This window comes from Phalacrocorax aristotelis, chromosome 20 (assembly GCF_949628215.1).
Source record: "Phalacrocorax aristotelis chromosome 20, bGulAri2.1, whole genome shotgun sequence".
Lineage (NCBI taxonomy): Eukaryota > Metazoa > Chordata > Aves > Suliformes > Phalacrocoracidae > Phalacrocorax > Phalacrocorax aristotelis.
In genome coordinates this window covers 2,534,452-2,558,671 of record NC_134295.1, presented here as the reverse complement: position 1 = coordinate 2,558,671, position 24,220 = coordinate 2,534,452, and the positions used below count along the sequence as shown (strand labels likewise).

The following is a 24,220-nucleotide window of genomic DNA, read 5'->3' as shown; positions in this document are numbered from 1 at the left end:
TGAATTAACGTTTATATTTTTTTTTTTTAGTGACTTATTTAAAGGTTCATCCTTTTGGCCAGCCCCACTCCCTCACGCCCTGGCACCTCGGTGAACCTGCAGGACTGAGTGAGCCAGGGCTCTGGGTTTGCCAACTTCTTCCACAGCAACTTAATTTATAAGAATAATCCTGCACTCCTGGGACTTCTCATTTGCCACCGGGTATTAATGATGAGGGTTGCCTGGTGAGTGACGCTCAGGAATTCAGATCCTCACTGGCACAGATTGAAATCATGAAGTCCCTGGCGGGATTCATATTTTATTTTTCCTTTCTAGCCCTGTTCCAAGAAAAATGAAATGCATTGGTTTCACCTTAAGGTGTGGTGATATTAAAATCCTGCTACCTTTTCACTGAAAGTCAGGGCACATTCATATGTGTCAGGCACTGTCAGGGCAGAAGCAACAAGCAAGTCAGGATTCCCAAACAGGATTGGCAAATTAGCTCAACATGATGAATTTATTTGCCGATGAAAATGAGCAGTAGCTGACAGAAAACATTTGCCAACTTGAGCTGTATTCATCAAATAGGTTAGTTCAGAGAAACAAATGGGAGAAGAATTCAGATGTGTTGAAACCTTTGCCTGCCCTCTCCGAAGTGAAATAAGTGTGTTTTTCAAAACCTTAGGCACCAAAGATGGCAAAATGTTTTGTTCAAAATGAAAAGCAAAGAGACAGAAAGTTGTGTTGGACCAAACCAGACTTCAGGTGAGTTGAGGTTGGGTGAGAAAATGAAAAAGAGTTTATTTCATTTTTAACAAACAGAACGTACTCTTGTTTTTAATTTTGTGAGCCGTAATTTGGACAGCCTTGCTCTGGGGATCCCAAGGCTCTGTTTTTGCTATGAAAACATTTGGACTAGCATTTGCAAACTTGGATAACTAAAACCCTGGACCTTCCAAGGCTATCTATGCCCTGACATACTCAGGTGTCACAGCCAGGGACAGGGAGACCCCTCACACATGTTTCTCCACATAAATGCCTTGGCATTTTCATATCGACCAGGCTCTGGCAGTCTGCACACCTGAGTTGAGTCAAACCATCTTTGACCCTTTTAGTGTCTTTTCTTGGACCACACGTGGTGAGACACCGCTGCCAACAAACCCACGTGCCTTTGTGTTGCTGCAGCTGCTTGCATCGTGCTGGTCGTCGCTTCACCCATCACATCCTGACTCCAGGGACCCTCGCTGGTCCTCTCCCAGGCACCTGGATTTCCACGAGGAGGACACCCCGTCACGGGCACCCAAACGAGCACGAGGTGCTCGAGCTCAGCACGGCCACTGGGCAGCCACAGGCACAGGGACCCAGGGGAACAACTCCAGAGAGCCCTTCTCTGCCTGGGTTGACCAGAGCTAAGCACCGATGCCACCATGCCAAGACTGTTGAATCCTGTTTTGCAGCCCTGTGAATGCCAGAGGAAATCCGGGAGCCAAACCCACTGCATTTTCACCAGTTTCCTCTGATACCATCTCCAGTCAGCAGGACGTTATTTGCAGCCACGTTTCCCTGTCATTGCAAGGTAGGACATGTTTGTTTCTCTGGCAAATGCGCCAGGTATTCCCAAGTACAAGGAACTTTATGAGCCCTGAAATGTCCCCAAAGCAGCCAGGTACAAGGCACCTGTTCCCACTAATGATCCAGTTACACCGAAGGACATGGGACTTTGGTTGCCAAAGATTACAGGTGTGTTGGGTTAAAAAGCATCTACTGAGCGAAGCACATCCAGGCAGAACCAACCTGCTGTGCTTCTAGAGGTTTTAGGTGAATGAAGGTAAAAAAAATGGTCCTTCTTTAAAGAGGCAGAGGGCAGGAGAGCCACCAGCAGCGATGCTTCCTAACCTGATGGCTGGGAGCAGGTCATTGCCCTTTCCTGTACCTCAGCTTCCACAAAATGGGAAAATGGCTGATTATTTCCTTTCCAAAGCCTCGGAGCTGCTGCTGCTGAATATATACGTGAATATTACAGAACACTACATCCAAGTGAAAAGAAAACACGCTCTGTTGTGCCTCTAAATACCCCAGGTGAGCTTCAGTGGAAAGAGCCGAGTGGGTGCAACTGATGACTCTCTTACAGGGCTTAGCATAAAGTGCTGATGAACAGATTCTGCCCTGTTTTTGTCGTGCTGTGTAACACATTGCTGACACTGGATTGCTTCTGTTCTGGGCACTTTTTTTTCTAATGAGAAGCTAACTAGGAAAAATAAAAATGAGAGTAAGCACCTGCTTTTAATAGCCGAATTAGTAGCTTCAGTCAATGTCAGTTTTCAATATTTATTAAAAAGGAGAAGAAAGAACATTTCTACCGCTCACTAACCTGTGAGTTTAATGATTTGGATTGCTTACAAACAGCTGCTCTCTAAAACACAAGCAATTGCCTGCATTATTTAATTAAGGAAAAAATATAAATATATATATCTACTTTCCCCAATAAACCAGGGCTACTCCTTTCCCGGCTATTTGCATTTGAAAGATCTGACTGAATTAATTTCAGACAAAATGTAAATATGGCACCTGGATTCTGATCAGGAGAACAAACTGTCTCTGGGATTTTTTTTCATGACTGAAGCACAATCTTCAGGAGGAAGAGTACTGGCGGGCACCCATCTCCTTCCCCAAGCGTGTGCTTTCATAATGCCCCTTCATTAAGGATGGGAGGAAAATGCGAAGCTGTGTGACAGGTATGGGACAGGCCTTGTCTTGCCATCACAGGGCAAAAAAGTCCTACATGAACCATCTCTCCAAGGTAATGAATGCAAAGATCATCCAGCCGTTCGGCTTGAAAGAAAGCATCCCTTGTTCAGCGTGCACAGCACCCAAACTGGGGGGGTTTGGGCTCCAGCTGCATCTGGGTTATGCCTCTGAAGAGCCAGGCTCCTCTCAGGTTTGTAGCTGAGGCACAGCGCAGCGGTCGGAGGAGATGCAGAATGGGTGGCCTTTGGGTTTGTCACTTCAGAGGGACTTGTGTCTGAATGCAATCCCCACAGTTTTCTGGGAAAAGGTTCCTTACCTGACACTGGATAAATGACTCCTTGCTCCTCCCCAGCTGGTCACAAGTGTCTGCCAGGCTTCCTGTCTTGGATAAGGTATTCATCCTGCTGTGTTTTTGCACTGAGAAGAGCTCAACATCTTTATAAATCCCAAGCAGTTCCCTGACACAGCTGATGTACATTCATTTTTCCCATGGAGGATGTTTCTAACATAGAGCCTCAGGTGAGGATGAGCAAAATGGTAAAAAAGAAATTCTCATTGAAACCAGTAGCTGTAGATGCTCCTAAGGCTTTCCAGAAATGCTAGAAGGATGGATGCCATGCTGCTTAAAATCAGAAAGACCCCTCAAAAGCAAGCATTGATTTAAGACAGCTGCATCCTCTGTAAAGAGAGAGTTTGTTTTCCACAGCGTTCAAGCTCCAGCTTTGTACACCTTATTAACCAGGATCTGGCCATGGGCTGGAGCAAGCTGCAGCCCACAGCAACATCTACAGGCAGAGCAACACGCTGCAAGGGATGCTGCTCCGGAACGCTGCTCATCATTTTGCCGCTTCTGATGTTGCATCATTAAACTGGTTCAGCCCAGCGGGTGTAACTCCAGAGGTGGGAGGACGAGTCCGTGGCCAGTGTGAATTCCCGGGGGCTCTGAGTTAGAAGCGTTTTGCTCTGTGTGGTGAGAACCAGAAGGCAGGCAGCAGGATGAGAGAGGCAAGGAAAAGGAGGGATCCCCCTAAGGGGGAACATGTCTTGTGGCAGAGAGGGTGAGATGGTCTTAAATACCCTCCCGTGCTATGTTTTCAGGAGCCATGCTGTAATCATGGTTTCATTTTGTGGAAAATGCGATAGAGGGTTAAGAAAGCGTAACTCATAAGAAGTTGAAGTAAAAATTGCACTGGCACATTCACCAGGGCACTGCATGCTGCAGTTGATCCTACCAGGCAAGCCCTGTGAGATGCAGCAAAGGGGTTGTGTGCTCTGTGCAAAGACCAGGAGGTCTTTGCACATTAGTACTGGTCTGTGGTGGTGGCAAATCCACAAACCCTTCTACTGCTGCTGCTGCCCTGCACGATGCCCCTGGGAGGCATGACTGATCCAGTTTGTCTCCAAGTCCATCTCCAAGCTTATCTCCACTCTCAGCCCCAGTGTCTTGCTCACAAGGACACGTCCAGGACACAGGTGAAGCAAAGTCTCAGGGTCCACTTCGGTGAGCAGAAAGGTCTCAGGATCTCCACTGGCTACTGGTCAGAAGCTCAGTGTGGTTGCTCATGTATAGACATCTAGCGCAACTTAATTGCCCTGAAGTATCTCACATGGCCTCCTCATGTCCCCCCAGAAGAGAACTGGTCTCCTGAGATCCTGTGTCAGACTTTCCAGGCCACTGTACATGTCTTCGGTGCCCTCAGGGTTTTCCAAATGAAACAAATGCGTAAGTAATTGAATTGCCCCCTAGATCTCTGCTGACGCTGATGGGAGGATAGGCACTCAGCACATATGGAGCCATGTACACTAAATCACCTTAATCTGCAGATGAATCTTATCCAAGCAAATGAGTCCCATGTGCTTAAGCTGCTTCTCTTCATCTCTTGCTATAGATGGACCTTTTTTTTGTCTCCTTCAAATCTCTGACACCATGGTGACGTCTTTCTAGTTGAGGAGCTGGTTGCCGACCTCCCCCTTCCTAAAGCCTTTGGGAAGGGAGTGCCTCCAGGCATCACTCTGCAGTCATTTCTACAGGCTTGCAGCATTTTTGTGGGCTTAGCTCCCCCCTGCAATACTAAGGCCATGACGGCTCTGTGCATTTCCAATTATAAATTTTGCAGCATCTGGTCTCATGAGAATTCACTCCATGAGCATCACGCTGCATCTTAGAGCTGAAGATACAGAAACCTTGAAAATATTTCTTGAGGTGTAATTTGCACAGTGAGAAGAGCATGGGCTGCATCTGTTGAGTTAGATCAAGGCTAAACAGCTCATGGCTGCACATGTGTCCTAAGAGAAGTAGTGCATATGTTTCCCTGAAATGCTATGGCAAAAATGATTAATGAGTAAGTGTGTTAACTGAGCAGAGAACGAGTGTCTTTTCTACTTGTGGGGGAAATGATGATTTTTGTTGCATAATCTCTTTTGGACTCCAGATTAAACCATCCAAAGTCTTACGTAAAAGACGGTTCCAGGGCTACCGCTCCAGGTTCCTAATTCTGTTGTCAAACGTTCAATGCGAAGCTGAACAGTTAAAAAGGTTTTCTTTGTGTGTTTGCGTTTGTTGACAAAAATGGAAACACTCTATAAAAAATGACTGTGGAACGAAAGTTTCAAGATCCCTGTTTTCTGCAGGAAAACAGTTTTGATGTATCCAGTCTTTGCCCTATTATTCCAGGCTGTTTTGCACCCCTGCAAAGACTGCTGCTGGCCAGGCAATGGTTAACACCTTTCAATCAATGCAAAAACCTCAGAGTTCGCAGTTTTTTCCTTTAGTCAATTCCTTTCCCCTTCCCTTGCCAGTGGTCTGCCTTTGAAGCTGGATCTTGCAAAACTTGCATGCATTAAATGGGACTGACTTCGGAAAAGCCAAGAGAAATAGAAAAAAATTAAATAAAATCCCCCAAATCTTTGCGTCTGTTTCCTTAAGACCGCAGGCCAGCTCTGCCAGACGGGCTTAGCCACAGGGGTGAGCATCCTTCGCTTTGCGTATGCAGGAGGGAGGAGAGATCTCCATGGATGATTTCTAGACCCGTTTATGAGCAGAAAATCCATTAAATGCCAGGCCAGCATTGTTCCCAGCCTTTGGACCTGCCTCCTTCAGGCCTGGTGGTCTCCAGCGCACCCAGCCGCACGGTCCATGGTGCAGCAGGGGAGCAGAGGAAAGCTCTAGAGCTGCAAGAGCGGGGATAATTCAGGCCTGCCACCACTCCCTCCCTGTCCATGAGCCATCACCCCCTCTCCGACTGGTCTCTCTGCTTTATTACTTCTGAGTAAAGTATTCCCTCTGCTGACTGTATCAAGTAACTCTTTACTGGCCTGCCAGAGAATAATTTTTTTTGGTATGGTAAAGAATAATTTGCTAAGTCTGCAGTAAAATCATAGAAGCCAATATATCTAGGGATGAATGAGCTAAATAAAGTTTGGGGCAAGTTTTTTGGCACTGAAAGGTCCTAGGGGTTTGCATTCAGCTATCAGTGGAGTTATGTTTAGAAAGATTAAGAGCTTGGTCTTTCTCTGGGCTATGTTTGATGAATGCAGAAAGCCTAGATATTAATTTTTAAGCTAATAAACTGGCACATGTGGTCTGCCTTCCCTGGCTACGTAGCACTGTTAGCATTCAGAAGTATTCTAGCTAAGCAGTAAATTTTACTCATAACTCGTGTTTGCCTGCAGAAGACCCAATTGTTCATTCCCAAGTTGTTATCTCTATATATTTATTTTGACCAAATTTCAAAAATAGTAATGGGACGTTATAAACCAACTGAATTCTGGCATAAGGGACTCTCTGCAAATTGCTTCAGATTTTTGAAGGAGGAGGGTATTCTTGGGTGCTGTTTTTAGGAAGATTTACAAGATTTATTTCTCCATCACCCAAACGTTAAGGAGAAAAGCAATGCTTGCCCCCACGTATGAGTAACTGCAAGCGAGGAGGTGGGGCCCTGCCTGTATTGGTGATAAGGATTCAGCCAGCCTTGTTTAAAATTCATTATGCCTGGGCTGTACCGTTGTCACTCCACTCACGTGAGTGTCTCACAGCAGGATGAAACTCAGAAAGTCCTAAACCTCCGGGCAGAGCATACAGTCCTGCTCACCCTGGGGTGGCTTGAAAATGGGACAGGAAAGGGTGGCGATGGGCCCATGGAGCTCCTCAGGGTGGAGGAGCAGGGGCTTTGTTTGGCTTGGCAAAATGAAGATTGATGGAGGCTGGACTCCAGGGAGGGCGACAGGCTGCTCAGATGAAAGGACAGCACAGGCACAAGACATGGGGACAAAGCAGCCACAAAACAATTCAGACTGGAAAGCAAAAAAAGCCCTTAAAGCAATGAGATTTGAGAGCAGCTTTCCTGCAGCTGAGGGAATGAGATAATTTAACGGCAGAGCCTTACGATGTGAGTCTTCCCATCACATGTATGTCACGACGCGCATGTATCCACCTTTCCTGTGGCACTGGGCATGGGCCATGTAAAATGGGGTCGTGGTCTCACGTGCTGGGCGAGCAAGCGGCAGGAAAGCAGTGTTGTGGCTGGATTATATTATTCAGCTCATTGGCAGAAGCAGCTATGCCTGTTTAAGATTAATCTGAACTCAAAATTGGGTTGATAATGTCATGTTTTGTTCCCTCTGTGGAAAAGACCAACCGTTCTTATAGGAACAGCTCTATTCTCGGTTCCCCTAGGAACAAAACTATGTAATTTTACATGGCAGTTATGCTTTGTGATGAGTCATATTGAGAGAAGAAGTTTGGCTAAATCTTTGGAGCGCTGTGTAGAACACCCCCACCTTTTTTATGGGGTTCTGAAACAGGAGTCCAGAGTGAGATATTACACAGGGCCAGCTCTCAAATTCAAATTCAGATCCAGAATCAGGAGCCCCCGAGTGCCAGGGGCTCCAGAGCCTTGGCGCAGTCCAGCTTCTCTCCAAGAGCAGGGCAGGCACCACAAATTTACACTTAACTGCTGAAGGCAGCTCATGACTTCTTAACGTACCCTTGTAAATCCACACCCTCCTGACTCTGGATGTCTGTGCGTTGGAGAGTTAATTCTGCAAAGCCAGGACACACTGAAGTAGGTCCATCTCTCTTGTTTGTGTTTTAAATTAGATACAATCTATTTTTTTTTCTCCCCCTTCCCAAGTCCTTAAATGCTGCATGTATAATTCCATTCTGCTAGAAAATGCTACCCAAAAAAAAGTTAAATTAAATTTGACTTCTATATGCAAATCACAGGACGGCTGCATACATCAGTGGGAACATAACCTTAACCATTGTCCTCCAAACAGCACTAGGGGATGAAATATATGCAATTCAGAGTTAACCTTAAACCTTCAGGCCTCGGTCAGTCATGCGTTAAGAAGGGTAATTCCTAATGAAGGTATTTTTTAAACCATCTGACATTAATTGTTATAAAATGGAAATCTGATTTTAATGACTTTAAGGTCTCCTTTTCTATTAGGAACTCTGAAGGTATTTTGACCTGTGGACCAGCAACGCATCCCCTCCCCGTTGCACAGAAGGGGTTGGGGTATGCGTGCCTCTGCGGCCTGTGGAAGGGGGGAGAACGGCCGCTGCCCAGCGGTGGTTTGATGGAGACTCCCCTTCGGGACAAACCTTCGAGGTTCTGGTGGGGCCACAGCACGACCTTCTCTCTGTCCTACCTGTCACCGTGACGTTCGATGTGACTACAGCATACAGCCCCGTGACAGGTGTGACGGCATCACGGGTATAAATTTATCACAAACCTGATTTTGCCATTTTCTGTTGTAAACTTGAGCAGAGACAACTCCGATGGGCATTTTAGAGCTATCTCAGGAGGAAAATGCCCCTTTGAGGACTGCTTTTTAAATGCTAAGGAGTTTGCTCTACTCGTAAAACCAAACCAAAAGTCATTACACAATAAAATTGCCACCCCCAGTGCTGCAGTGCCATCAAGCCCTGGCATGGCTAGTGTTCAATTAAAATGTAATCGTATCAAAGGCATTTCGGAGTTGTATGACAATGACTGTACACAGCACTAATACTGTAATGACATAGTAATCAAGTCTCAGTTGCATCCCATTCAAGTCCCAGCTGTTCTGAGTGAGGTATAACTTTCATCAGAGCTAATTATTTCATATTAATCTCAATACTTTAGCCCATACAGCTTTATAATGTGCAGATAATGAGGGTTCTCTTGTTGATGCCACAAACAAATGAGTTGAACCTCCTCTGCAGCAGGGCCATAGGAGAGAGATGGAGTGACTGACTGAGACAGGGCTCCCGTGGAGGGATGGGAACAATTTAATTGTGATTGGTTTTTATAATTGGATTTTATTTTAATGGTTCATGCTGCTCCCAAAAGGCTCTTGGTGTGGGAAGTGCTTTATAAATAACATTTATTAATTGTTGTAACCTCTTTTTCTTTCATAAAAGCAGCTCTCCACCCCTGTTCGTACCATCCAAAGGATGTCAGGTAGGGATGCAGCTTAAAATCACATACAACATATTCCGGAGCACTGCTCACTCCCATGAAGGGGGAAAGGCGTCACTCCTCCGTCTGGATTTTCAGTGGGGATTGAATATCAGGTCTTTCCCTTTCAGGACTCCTATTTCTGCCACCCGAGCTAAGGAATTAACCCAGTGAGTTTCCAGCAGCAGCTATCTCTGAAGTAAAACAGCCACTTGAAGGATCCTGTGGCGGTTTGGGTTACTTGCATGGATGATTAGTCATGAGGCTTTACGCTTAAAGCTTTAATCCAGTTTCCTTTTAAATTTGATGGGAGCTTTGGCCCTATATGTGTTAAGGTGCATATTGCTTTTGGCAATTCTAGTGTAGGTTGCAAACCCTTATAAATCCCCTCTTTCCATGAACTCCTAACATTTTCTGAACCTTTCATCTTTTGAACTGAATTTTTCATGCTTGGTTTCTGCCAGGAGATTGTTTTTAATGGATGATTTGAACACAATCCCTCTAGCCATTTGAGTTCAGGGACAGTTAGACACACAAAGGCTCTTCTACATTTAAAAAAGAAAAACGTATTGTGATAGAAGTGAATCAGTTTTAAATCAATCTTTTACAGACTGGTTTATTTCACTCTAAGCCATACGCCATAACTTTGTGAAGCACAGACAAATTCACATGCCCTGATTCCAACACGCGTGTGTCGTCATTTATGCTGTCAAGAGATCATGGTGACAGTACCAAATGCAACTGATCTTATCCAGCTGTGTTTCAGAACTGGTTCCCTCAATAGGTCTAATTCAGACCCGGGGACAGCAAGAAAATCAGTCCCACTGACACTTCTTGGAATTAGGAATACATTGGATGGCTTTGAAAAATGCAGTAATAGAAATGGGATGAAATTTAATAGCATAAAATCCATGCATTCAGGAGGCAGAGAACTGGAATTTCTACCCTAAGCTAGAGCTGAGCACTGAGGAGAACCCCGGAGCGCGCTCGGCAATCACAAGGTGGCCCTGAGATACTCTTGGAAATGGCCACGAGATATGCTGGTGTGATCCCAGGACGGAGAAGGGAATGGACTGCGTGAGAGTAACAAGGTACAGATGCAAGGCCGTGGCCAGAGCTCCTCCGGAAAGCAATGTATTTTTGCAGGGGGGCTGCCCACGTTTGCGGGTGACGAATGGGTGTGCAGGACTGCTGGGCTGACCACAAGAGCTGATTCTCTGAGGGGCTTGTACACAGATGCACGTTATCTCTGTGCTCATGCACCCCCAAGAAAACATTTCACCAAGCATTTCTAAAGAAGAAAGGCATTAATCTCATTGCCGAGAATTCGTTGTGAACTCTTACAATCTTCATTATTAAGAAAAAAAAGAAAAAAGGGAGCGTTTTCCACCAAAACCACAGTCAGACAAGAACATCCAACTAACAGCCTGGCGAGATCTTGCCTTGAGGAGGAAACTCTTTTTGTGGGTCCAATCCAGCCAGGAAAAACAACTGGCTTTTCTTCACCATTTTGTATCTGCAGTCACAAATAGCTTTATTATTGTCAATTAACCATGTCTGGGGACATTGCTGGATGGCATCAACTTGTTACCTGCTTCACAGATGGGAAAGTAATGTGCGCAGATGATAAATTGCTCTTCACACAGCAAATCAACAGCAGTGTTGGGAACTGAAGTCCTGATCTCTGATCTGTTCACTGATTAGAGAGGCTGCTTAGAAAAAAAGTGGAATTTATTCCAGAGAATTCCAGCATTTCTAAACTAACTCCCACTCTTGAGGGCAATCCAGACCCACAGCATCAGGATTTCCTGGGAAAATGCCGGTCCCAAGCATTTCAGCTCAGAACTGTCAGCTTATTGCAAATGTGGAACAGCTTCTCATCGTGATGTCCAAGTTACATGTTTTGTACCATATAAATACTCCATCAGTATTAGAATATAAAAGTCAGGGCTAAGGTGAACAAGATAATTAAGTTGCAATGATGTGTCAGGCACAACTGCAAAGAAACAAATCATGACAACTGCTTTCTGACCACACATTTCACCAGAATTGCAAAGTTCAGGGAAAACAACCTGAGATAAAACCACATTTTGATGTCAACAAGGCTTTATCAGCTTCCAGCTCCTGGGGACATTATACCAATTACTACCTCTGTCTGCTAATGTACGGAAAAAAAGTGCCTTTAAATGCCAAATAATTGCTCTGACTTATTTCTCTGAATGCTTACAACTCTTGGAAATAAAATAACAACACCTGCATCTTTGCACAATTAGATTTAAAATTAGGTAAAAGAATAGCCAAGATCTATCCAGTCTGGGTATGGTTGAAAGGAAGCAGTAGCTGATAAGGGCCAAATCGATCACTGGTGAGACTCGAGAGCAGTCAGCAGAGGGAATAAGCAGAGCAATGCTGGGGCCAGGGTAGTTTCTGCTACAGAAAAGCCTTCAGCATACGTTAATGGCAGTAGCTCACGGTGTGTATCACACAATCCTATTCATGTCCAGAATTCCTATCGCTCTATTAGTGTCACAAGTTATTAAAAGGACGTTTCAGAAATAGGTCTCTCCAAGTGGAACCGGTAAGAAGTAACCATGGCTATTTGATACAGTCATAGCAACAAAGGAGCATCACCTTGGCAACACATCAGGCTTATTTACCGAGGTGCGTGTCAAAGCATATTAAAGTCATTTATATCTGAATGAGTTCTGATGCCATCTTCTAATCCTCCGAGCTCCTCAGCAGCCCCACAACAGCTATGGAAAAGTAATCAAAGGAAGGGTTAGTGTCATATTGCGTGTACCACGCTCACAAATAAAGGCATTTTCATTTCTGTCAGATTTCTGACCTGTTCAAAACTAATAACTTGCACGTGACTGAAATAATAAAAGCATCGGCTGGAAACAACTATGATGGAAACCCTTGAGGTGCAAATTAAATGTAGAAATTAAAATGGACCAGCACATGGCCCTGCCTGGAAATCAAGAAGGGAGAAGTCTGGAGATATTCCTTGGAGCTGGGAAGCAGCGAAGACCTGCTGCTGTCAGAGAGTACATACGGAGCCTGAGCCAAGGGCTGGCAAGCTGGGCATCTCCTTGCCGAGCAGGGCTGTCCGCACCACCACCATCTTCATCTGAGCTAGCTGATGAGATTTCCATCATTAAGCAGGAGGCAGCATTTCTAATCGAGCCCATCAAAGGAGACTAATTATTTGAGTCCAGACTGTCTGGTTACCGTGTATCTCTAAGAACTGTGCTTCCCTTACAAGGAAATATGTAGCCTTGAGCCCATAACATCATGATGCTTAAAATAATCATTTAAAAAGAAGAAACCCGGGATCGCTGCAGCACAAGACTGAGAGGAATAAGTCAGTTTGGTACAAGCATGCCGTTGTGCAGGGGGGCAAGAGCAAGCCCCGACACCACCCAAAGCACACAGGGAACTTGGATGTCACGTGGGATTCATTTCGGAGTCCTCCCCACTAAGCCTTGACAGGACTTCGACACTGGCACCTTTGTGTCCCCCCAAGACTGCAGCTGCAGGGCCCGTTGTCATTCATGTGCCTCTGCAGCAGATTAGGTAGCGGAGCAAAATGCATCTTAATAGCATCTTGTGTGGCAAAGATGCTTTAACAATTTAATGCAATTTCTTTACAAGCATGAGGGGGAACAGAAGCTTCTTAAACAGGCACTCAATTAGCTTTATCCCCCTTCATCTGCTGAAGTTTACTCACGAGAGGTCACCTTGAAGAATTTGTCTCTTTCTGACCTGCCTCTCTCTTCCCCCCTGGACTGAGGGATTCAAATAATCTGTGGAAAAAGAGGAAAGAGGAATACCTTTCTTTAATTCTATCACGTACCACAGGCCCCACTTGTGTGGCAGCGCGGCACTGGGAGCAAGGCACAGCCCTCGAGCACAACGTGGGCTCTTTGCTCACTCTGACCTCCTCATAATTGAGAAAGAAGCCGCAGACGCTTGTCCTACCTGCCCGTGTGGGATCGTCCTCCCACCTTTCCTCTGAAATCTCCAAAGACAAGTCACTTCCCACGCCCGCGCCAACGCCTTCTGCATTAGGATTCATATGACCAAGCTTCAGACCTCTCTTAGATGAGGAATTGCCCTCTGGAGGCGTCCAGGCCTCCCAGCTGACGGTAAAGGAGGGTTAGGTGATGAGCAGACACTGCTCTCCTCATGAGGTAATTCATCCCTCTGGCTTTTTGTTTACTCTCCTGTCTCTGTCCTCTCTGTTTAGCCTGATGCTCAGAGCAAGGCGTGACTCATAATAAGCCTACGCAGGCACTCCAGGAACACAGCAAGATCTTTTGACTGCTATATCTCCATTACAACATTTTAAAGGTTTTCTAATGGATTGGATCACTTCAGGTACCTGCAGCATAGCTAGCTGGCAAAATTCAGCAAGAGCTTATGAACGTGCGCGAGGGAGGTCATATTTACAGCTTAGATACACTCAGGACTCATGGAAATGCCACCAGCCAGGCAGGGATGAACCAGCACTAGGCTTGTTCAAGGCTATTATTGGGGGAGGTGACAGAATCATGATTATACCTGTGTCTCTGCACAGTGAAATCCTGGGGAGAGCGAGGGAGGTCAGCAGGGGCACTGAGGAAATGAAAACACTGACTGAGACTCACTCATTGCAGGAAATTGCTGCCCATGGGACAAATTCAGCTCCCGCGGAGGCAGGCACAGCTACCCCGGTTGCACCAGTGAGAACCTTACACCACCACTGAATAAGGTCCTGTTGCAGACAAGCCTGGGAGCCTGTACCTGGCAGGAGGGGTTATAGCGAGAATACATGGCTCTTTCTGGGCTTCTTACATGCTTTATATGCTTCCAAGGCAGCTACATTCGATCTCAGCAAGACTCAGCTTATCCATATCTTACATATTTAACCCTTGCTTTTATAATCTAGCACTCGTTTACTCTCTCCCAGGACTTGTGAAGTTTACTCTGTGCTTGCAGAGAACTTCAAGAGCCCAAACTGAGGGCATTATGTTGCTGCTAATGCCTTGAATGCCTCTGCAGCCAGCGGTGCTGAAGAGCGGAGCGCAATGCTGTGCGTTATCAGGAGGGAGCACCTTCGGTGTAAGGCGGAGAGTATTAATTAATTGCAGGGCAGCTCCAGCTTCTCAGAGCATACCAAGAAGAAATCAAGTGTTGCTATGACAGACAGGCTACCAACAAGAACCGGCCTTTGCATCCCAAAAGAGACAGATAGGAAGCAGCCATGAGGGTGGCGGGGATCAGGGGAGCCTCCCGGCCCTGCCAGGGAAGAGGCCAAGAGGCTTCTCAAGGATGCAGTGGGCTTTGGGGGGATATGTGCTGCGGGCTGTCAATGGGAGGAGTTGATTCCTATGCCAGAGGGAAAGACAAATGTGGGGTGATGCCATGCTGTTGCCCTGCAGGCAGCGGTCATGGGGGGCGGTTGCTCACCCTGGTATAAGCTCATCCTGTGAACTCAAGAAAAATGCTTCATCTCCTGGTTTCCATGTAAGCTCCTTGGGGCAAGAGCTGTCTCTCCCTGAATATTTGCAGAGGACCTAGCAGAACAGAGCCTCTAAACACCCTCTGAGACAGGAACGATCTGGCTGAGCTGAGGAGGCATCTTTGCATCTGAAAGACAAACCACCTCTCATAAGACCGTGCACACATCTGCGGCAAACCCTTTTGTGCTTTAACCTGTGGCTTCCCAGTAGCCATGAGGATCCAAATAGCGTGGAGCGTGGAAATCACTCACTGACTAAGAAGCCTATTTGCAATCTCTTTGTTCCATCTGTGGGGAAAGAATTGCACGGGAGCCTGTGTATTTGATTTTGCTTGATGGTGGGTTTGGCACTTAGCTCTACCATTAAAAATGACAGAGTGCTCTGCAAATAGGAGATAAAAAGCCTATTAGCAGAAGGCATAAGTTCATCATAACAGACCTCTGTTAGGCTGGACAAAGTGCTGGGAACTGCAACTGTTGGAAAAAGCTAAAAGAAATAAATATCTCGGTCACTTAATACCCAGCAAACATAAGAGCGGTGAATGTGCTCAATGGAAAGCTGAGGTTGCCACCCTCATTTCCATATCCTGCATCCGCAAACGTGCCTGGTGGCTGTTTTGTTTGCACTAAAAGCCTCTGTCTTTGCTACCCATGGGATTCATCCACCCTAATCTGGGTATCTTACATGGCTTCCCCTGCTGTCTTGTTGTCAATAAGCACGAAAAAAGTCCTGTGAGAGCACGAATCCTTTACCCCATTTTTGACACCTGTCTTGGGGATGGGATGAATCACTCGCTGGAGCTGCCTGTTTCTCTCTGCTCCCTGTTCCAGGAGCTGAGGGAGACCAGCTCAGGTGATTTAGATGCTGAAATGTCTCTTTCTTAAGTTGGGCATTTAAAATCTTACCCTTCAGGTGGGACTGTTATACCCCAAGTCCCCCACCGTGCGTGCCCTCTCTCAGGCTCACTGGTGTACGGACTTGCTCTCCCTCCCTGGAGATTTCATTTGTGTGTGTTTCCTGAAACTGAAATAATAGGTCTCCCAGGCTGTAAATAGATGTTTTGCAAACACATATTTTTCTCTTTGTGTCTGTGGAAAAGAACATAATGCCAGGGAAGTTATTTACTTTTTATAGCATGTCTGAAACCTTTCATGCATAAATATAAACAGCCTGCAATGGAGTGGGGCTTCATATTCACAAATCCCAGTGAAATGCTTTTCCATGAGTTCTCAGTGGGGTGAAGGAATTTATAAGTTGTGTATTCTTACCTTGTTACTGAAGACTTTTAGAGATTTAGTCTGGCTCATATAGATCAGCTAAACAAATATAGTTTCCCTTCCCAGAAATGTCATTTAATTAAACTACCATGTGCTTTATGAAACAAGCTGGGCAGGTCAGCCTGAGTGGTGCAAAAAGGCAAGGCACAACCATAAATAATTGAATGGGTCACAGAATTCAAGGAAGGGAGGAAGATTTGTCACTGATCTTACATTCAATTTATAGCTTCAACATCTGGGTTTTTTTGGTAGCCAAAGAAAAGCCTACAGACACACAGATAAAGACGCTCACACACTTATAAAAATACCTAGATAGATAAAGATTTTCCTGGAAAACCTCAGTTATATTCCACTAACTCTGTCTTCTCTACAAACAAAATCTACATAGGCCACTTCTTTGTAAAAAGCAGATTCTTTGGAAAAAGATTTCAAACGTGGTATGTGTAATGGGGCTGCTTCAGATGTCTTCAGGCATTTATCAAATTCTTCTTTATGGGAATGGATTGATGTTTTAATACTTCAAATTTAATAGCTCTTTTCCATTTCTTGGGTTTGTTTGCTGCCTTTCTTTCTTTCTTTCTTTCTTTCTTTCTTTCTTTCTTTCTTTCTTTCTTTCTTTCTTTCTTTCTTTCTTTCTTTCTTTCTTTCTTTCTTTCTTTCTTTCTTTCTTTCTTTCTTTCTTTCTTTCTTTCTTTCTTTCTTTCTTTCTTTCTTTCTTTCTTTCTTTCTTTCTTTCTTTCTTTCTTTCTTTCTTTCTTTCTTTCCTTCCTTTTTTCCTTCCTTCTTTCCTTCTTTCTTTCCTTTCTTTCTTTCCTTCTTTCTTTCCTTCTTTCTTTCCTTCTTTCCTTCTTTCTTTCCTTCTTTCCTTCTTTCTTTCCTTCTTTCCTTCTTTCTTTCCTTCTTTCTTTCCTTCTTTCTTTCCTTCTTTCCTTCTTTCTCTTGGCTATATCCTTGATTCCTATTCATTCAGTGAAAATATTCCCTCACAGTTCTGCTGTTCGATGATCCCCAGCAGGTCTTTATTCCGCAGAGAATGACTCTGGAATTGGAGTGTTAAATGGCCGTTTGCATCACAGCGGTGCAAAGAAGGCCCCAGCTGGGACCCTGGACACTTTGTGCAGGTGCTGTACCCGGCGGGACAGAAACCTCCTGCAGAGCCCCTGGAGAGCAGCCCATGCAGGGACACAGCAGGAGGATGGCTCCTGGGGAACAAGGAGGGCAAGACAATATTTCCGAAGGCATTTGGGATTTCTTTGCAGCACTGAACTTTTAAGAATCCCTGAATCTCCAGCCCTAAATTTCAGCCTGTTCAATACAAGGACCTGCCAAGGAGAGGTGCCAAGACAAGGAGCTCTGTTGAGACTCTCACCTGAGACACCTCTCCATGTGTTGGAGTCTATAAAAAGCCTCTTTTCCCAACAACTGAGCAACACAACCCCCACACCAGAGGTCCTTTCATGGAGTCGGGAGATTTATAGACAGAAATGTGTGTGGGGATGCTCTGCAATGATGTGTCTGACTCGCAGAACATGGCCAGGTGGCCTCCTGGCACGTGCACCCCTGCTGCAGGGTTATCTGGGGAAGTGCAGTGACTCTTTGAGGACTTCAACCCCAGGCTTGCTCACAGACCCCCTGCACCTCAGGCTTCATACTAAAACTTAGCAATAACCCCAGAAAGACAATTATTCTGCTGTCTACAGAGACAACAACAGGGAACGTGCTGCTTCCTCAAGCAATGAACCCACCCTTCCCTCACCGTCAGCATCCTTTGACAGTGCTGATCCTCCAGCTCTAATTGAATTTGCTGATTGTGCTCCCAAACCGGGGTCAGGCTGGTGGTTACACACACCAGTAACCCACTTTCTTACTATATGAATGATGACACTAGAGAAATGTGGGGTTTTGTTGCGAGCATGCGTCAGTGCCAGAAAACCCTTCCTTCCCCTTCTGTCTCGCACAGCTCCAGCCTTTGCAGCCACAGCATCTTCGTGCTCCTGCCAGCAGCCCCTCACACACACAGCATCCCCATCCCGTCTGGGTCTCTTAAGCACCGGCACGAGGGGATGCAGCACCCAGTGCGCACATCTGCAGCTGTGGGTGCAGCTCAGCCCCGGGTCGGTCCAGCAGGGGTGTTGGCCCAGGCAGCGTGGCCCTTCCCAGGCAGGAATTGGCAAAATCCATGAAGCATGTGAAAACGTTGTGCCCTTGCTGCTAGCTGTCATATCTAGTTGCAAGTGGCTATTCCCAGTTGACCACAGGAGGATGACAGAGAGAGAAAGGATTCTATAAGCCTCATTTTATTAGGAAAAAAAGAAATTAAGCTTAAAATCCCCTTCCTCCCGGGACTTAAGGTGCAAGCAGCTGATGAAGGCCAGTCCATGGAGCTCCTGGCCCATGCCCTCCAAAGCCTTTGAGGTGCAAGCCCGGACTGTACACCCCGTGTCCACGATGTTCAACCACAAGAGGGAGATCGAAGCCACCGAAAGCACCCCGGAGGCTCCTGAGGTTTGGATGGGAGCCGGGCCCCCCCGGCTGAAGCAGCCCCCCAGCACCCCGCAGCCCCCCAGCTCCGCGCATCCTCCACGTCCCGGTGCACGTGGGAGCAACTGGGCTCGCTCGTGGGCTCTGACGAGGATCGAAGATGGATTCTCCCCTCCTGATGACAGGAGAGTGTTTACCTCAACCTGGGAATAAAATTACACTTAAGATTATTTTTTTTTTGTTTTGCTAAGACCTTGATATTAATGAGGTTAATTTTGCACCCAAGCGACAAAGAGACCAATAAATAATAAATGAGATTTAAATGGACCTGTCACTCAGAAAAGAAAAGAAAATACACAGAAGTATTTCTTTTTCCTCACTGCAATGTAAATGGAAGCAGACTGAGTACAACTGACCCCTCTCTATATTACGTGTAATAATTACTTAATTATGGTGGATAAAAATATCCCATTATCCACATGCCCTAATGAGCTTTGGCAATACGGCAGGGACCTGTATTTGTAAGGAAGAAGAAGAATTACAGCCTGGAGCCACGTTTGATAAGGCCAAATCCTCACAAGGAACACTACACCGTATAGCCAGTCCTGGTAATGTCAATGAAACTATTTGTGTCAAGCGGTGACACAACAAGCCTATTAAAGATAATGGTTAATTAACTGACAAAATTACTAAAAATGTACTTAAAACACTAGTTTCTGCCATTTCTATTTGCTGCATGGCTCCAGCAAACACCAGGTTCTTTCACTGTTCTTGCTTTGATTTTGATATAAAGCTGCTCCTCTGAGGACTGTGATTTCTCCAGAGGGTTTCATCTGGGCAGGGTCCCTCCCCGAAAAGTTCGGTCTTGGCTAAATGCACTTTTCCAGCTTTTCAGGGAAAATGTTCCTGCCTGTACGGTGAGTTTTTGCCCACAGCCCTGCCACCAGCAGAGGGGGAAGGAGCAGCAGAGAAAAGGGAAGGCATCACCTAAAGGAGAGATCCTACATGACACGGTGAAAATGCAGACAAGCTCTTCTAACCTCACCCAAACCCACCTCTCTGTGCAATTTCAGCAGAGCTTTCCTGGTGCCCAGGGAGCCGTGAGAGGAGGTGTATCAGAGGGCGAGGTGTCCTGGGTGGGAGCGGGATGCACAGTATGAACCATGTGCAGGATGGCACGGGACCATAGGGCAGCAGCCCCTGACCCCCCCCACAAACCTCCCTGACTGGGGCAACTGAGATTGTCAAAGGTGGGAGAAACTCATGTCTGAGATCCATCACGCAGAGCTCAGAGCTTTTCTGTTAGTCAGATTTTAAACAAGCTTTTACATTAATGAAGTTTTCAAACAACCTATCCAAACTGGCTCTCTGGGCTTCTCTTCCAACCCATGGAGAGACCGGCAATCTACAGGAGCAGGTTCAGCCCGTCCTGAGGGGTGGGAAGGATATGGGGGCTTAGGTGGGGTACGGGGCACATCTATCCTGAGGGTCTGGTTTTTCCTTCTGTGGCATCACCCAGCTTTGGTTAGGTGTTTAATTTTTACATGACGAAAGTCAGAGCAGAAGATTCATATCTTCAGAAAATATACTATTTCCCTAAAGATTCAGAGCAATTTTCACACTTAGGTACACTAAACTTTCAAAAGCCAAGAGATTTGGGTTTTTTTTTTTAGGAGGGAGAAAGAGAAGAGATTTCTGCATTTCAAGGAAAGGGTGATGGGTTTTTCTAGGTGGCAAAACTCTCCCTCCTTTTTCAATCAACTTTTTGTAGAATTGTTCTGTGAGAAATAAATATTACATCTCAGCATTATTTGATTATAATTGAATATCCATCAACCTCTCTGCCTATCTACCCGTCCTTGTACAGCGCTGGAAACACCAGTCTCTGATGAAACTCTAGGCCTGTTGTAATTTACAATTAAATTATTATTGCCATTGTTAAATGGATGTTCATATGCTACAATGCTGAAGCTATAGAAGAAAATTGATAGTTTATCTAGATAGATCATCCAACCCATACAGATAACATTCAGAACTGCCAATGAAGGCACAAATTCTCCTGCATGTCACTCTCTGTAGGAGCAGAGCCTTGCTGTCTATGCAATCAAGGTCTTTCCAGTCTGAGGAATATATACAAGGCACTGCATAATGGATTTTTTGCTTCTCCTCCCATCAAAACTATACACGCCAGGCTCTAAAATTGCATTAGATCACTGCTAAGCTGCAGAACAGCTATCGTCATCCCACTGCTCTATTTATTTAGCTGTGTTGTGTCTGCTGGATAAAGACTAGGCAATTTTAAAAAATTGGGCACCTGTTGGTCAGACAGCTCAGGATGGATGAGAAACTGAGAACCAGGCAGATTCTGTACTGACTGGTGGGTGTAATTTTCCTTCTATTCATTTAAATTCACACCCTTTGCCTTTCTGCTTTCATATATTCAGAAACTAGAAGGGAAAATTGCTCCCGTGGTGTTTGCTGTTGCACAGTCAAGCACCAGATTCCTCCAGCAAAAAGGCTTTCTCAGCTCCAAGCATACAATACATATTCAGAAAAGGTTAAAAATTAAACAAATGTAGTGCCAGGAAAAATGCAGGGCACACTGCTACGTGTTCACCTGCAAAACAAGAAAAGTAGAACCCTCCGTGTCCTGGAAATGACAACCTGCTGGTGTTCTGTGGCCACGCTGCCACGGCCGGCATCACCACGGCCAGGCTTTTGACTGTATTTCCACTGGGGATTGCTCAGGATTGCTTTTCCCTTGCTCTGCTCACAGATCGCAGCAGTGACCTGAGCAACCCTAGGAAACCAGGAGGGGATGGGGGTGCTGGACCCAGGCACCCTAGCTGAGGCCCGTTGGATTGGACCTGGGGAGTGGTTATGAGGGCATAGTGCTCTCAGTAGCTCTGAAAAAATTTATTTTAGGGGGAAAACTTGAATTTCTGAACCATTATAATTGCACTCAGAGCCTCTCTGTGACATCTGAGCATCTCTGTATGTGCTATGGAGTAGTCAAGAACTCATCCCCTGGAGGTTTGCAGTCTGTCACTATGAGGAGGTAGAGCCACAGTGTGCTCGTGCATGAGTCGCTCAGTCTCTGGCCTCTCTGGCTGATGCTTTATCCACTTGAACACAAACAGGAAGGATTAAATGCTTTTGACTGGTTCTCGACCTGCCGTACAAAAAAGCTATGCATGCTGAAGAAAGGGAGTGGGAGAAGTTAATTAAAAGGAGCATGTTGCTTTCATCCCAGAGGGCATTGCAGCAGGAATTCAGTGAAACAAGGGATAGAAGAAGAGTGCCCTGTCCCTGTGCCTATCCCTTTCCCTGGATTCCTTGTCACGCATAGCATCCGTGCTTCTTCGGCTGGGATTTCAGCGGAGTGAGAGCCATTACCACCCTGCCTCTTGTCGCCAGCCATTTAGTTGCGGTTCCCCAGCACATCTGATACCATAGCCAAACCTTCAGAGCCCCAAGTCACTAAATAGTTTTCAAAATGATCCTAGAAAGCAAAGTCAAGGAGATATCAGGTAAGCAGGACTTTGCCTGTAGGTGAATATATCTTAATATGTTGCATTACATCTAACGACCAAGGTCAGCAACACCAATCACAGCAGTAATTATACTGCACTTGACACTGCCCCAAGGTGATGCCTAGAAATTATATAAACTAAAATATTTGATTGACAAGAAAGGGGGTTTCCCCACACCTCTCATTTAGCCATAAAGCCTCTGTGATATAAGTGTCTACCCTTCACTTCGTCAAGGCCTAAGTGCTCATCAGCCCATGAACCAAGTGAATTGCTGTTTTGTGTGTGCAGACAACTGGTTATTCACAGCCCTTCTTTTTGGTTTGTTTTTTTTTTTAACCCTTGTTAATTTTGCCCTGCCTTTGAGGGCAAATATACACATCACAGGGCTGCCTGAAGCTCTCAGTCTTCCAAGCACTGTTGCACTTCCAGGCTGCAATGATGTGGGTATTATATCCATCACAGCACAGCCCTGCACATCATAACCAGGATCGGGGTCCTACTGAGCCAGGTGCTGTGCAGAGCCACAGCCACTTCCCCACGCGGTTGAGCAAAAAAACCATGGCAGCGCCGGGGGTTCACCCCAGACTTCTTGAGTCTCAGGCCAGCTCTCCAAACTCTTCTGAAGGTGCTCGTGCACAGCACGGACTGCATCTGCCATAAGGGAAAGGCAAATGGCTGCTCTCCTGGGCAGACTTCAACCCCACAAACCAAACATTTCTGCAGGGAACCTGGAGTGCTTGTCATACATCCTCCAAAGGCAAAACCTTATTTAAAACAAAAAATGTTGAAAAATCAAGATTTCGTACATCCCCTGCTGAGCCCTTTCCACATTTCCCCCCCACCCTTGTATCTAACGCTGTAGGAGATAACTAACTGGCTTGTTAGTGTTTTAGGCAGGTTTTCCCATGAGTATCACATAACCTTAGGCTCTCAGAGCAGGGTAATGGAGACTTCTATGCTCTCTCGCTTGGCCACGTTACAGAGATGATTGCTGAGCAGGGAGATGACATTTGCATGATTTTACAGAACTTACAAATTCTTGCTGTGGTGGAAAGACTCCCTCAGATTAGCTGCAATTCTCCTGCCCAGCTCAATCACAGCCCTTCCTCGCTGCCATGCCCACAGCTCTGAGCGGGAAAAAGATTGTCAGCAGGGTAAGTATCAACATTTTTATATCTCTTTAGTGAGGGGAAACTTGGAAGACATAAAAATGTCATAAAACTGCTGACGACGACCTCAGCTGTGTCACACCTCTCCTCTGTATTCCTACCCGTTGGTTTCAGTTGCTCATAACTTTACCAACCTTCAGATATTTGAGCTGAAACTGAGCTTTTACGGAGCTTTAGAGAAGTAATTAAAGTGTAGCCTGGCATGTCCGGTTAAAGCGTAGCCCGGCTGTGGTGCCAGGTACCCACCAGTTTCAGTAACTCAATGTCAGAAGCTGCATCCATCAGGGAACAAAAAACTTCAGTGTCTACCTTCTGGTGACACTGGAGCTGCTCACCCTCTGCCTCTGGAGCTCCCTATGTGTGGGACAGAAATCAGCTTGTCCAGACGATGTCTGGGAAGGCAACAGGAGCACAATGTCTTGCTAACCAGGACACAGCCTGGCCTCACTTGTGCTAATCTCTGTAACTGAATGTGCTGGTAAAACCCCTCTTCCCTGCTTCCCAAAGAGCCCTCATCCATCCCACCTACCTGGAGCAGCCCCTGGTCCTTGCTGCCCTCTAAATTATGCCAAGCATTTTCAGGGAGGGCCATAATGAGCCTCACACCCACTAACCCTATCTGTGCCTCTGTTACTGAGGGAAAAACAAGCTAGAAGCTGGAATAATGATCGACCGTCTCTTCTTATAGGTTTAGTGCCAAGTCTTGTACAGTCTAGTCCTGGATCTCAGCTGAAGCTACTCAAAGCATCCTCACAGCTCAGGGAAATCAAATATCCGTACCAGATCTGTGTGCTCATTTGAACTGAGCTTTGTTTTCAGGGAAGAAATGAAGGTTGAATAACGCTGTTGAGCTGTGAAAAACAACAACTGGAATGCACTGCTCCCAAGGGTATGGAATTTACACCAAAATAAAGGAAATAACAAAATGCAGTATGTTCAGCAGGTTGGTTTCACATAGGTGGGAAATCATTGCGAGGTAAGCAGAAGGCTGCAGATCGGCTCTCAGAGGCTCCATTCCAGATGATAGTGCGCCTATGCTTCTAGGGCTTAAATTGCTTTAAAAATGATGAAAATTGTGTTTTGCTC

General features: G+C 45.8%; 1 long non-coding RNA gene across 1 annotated transcript; it reads right to left on the bottom strand.

The window, feature by feature from the left end:
- Positions 1–18,230: 18,230 nt before the first annotated feature.
- On the bottom strand, positions 18,231–24,206 carry LOC142066693 (uncharacterized). The gene is made up of 2 exons (XR_012663765.1): positions 22,999–24,206; positions 18,231–18,635 (listed from the first exon to the last, which is right to left on the bottom strand). It is a non-coding gene; the product is annotated as an uncharacterized LOC142066693 (long non-coding RNA).
- Between the last annotated feature and the right edge of the window lie 14 nt (positions 24,207–24,220).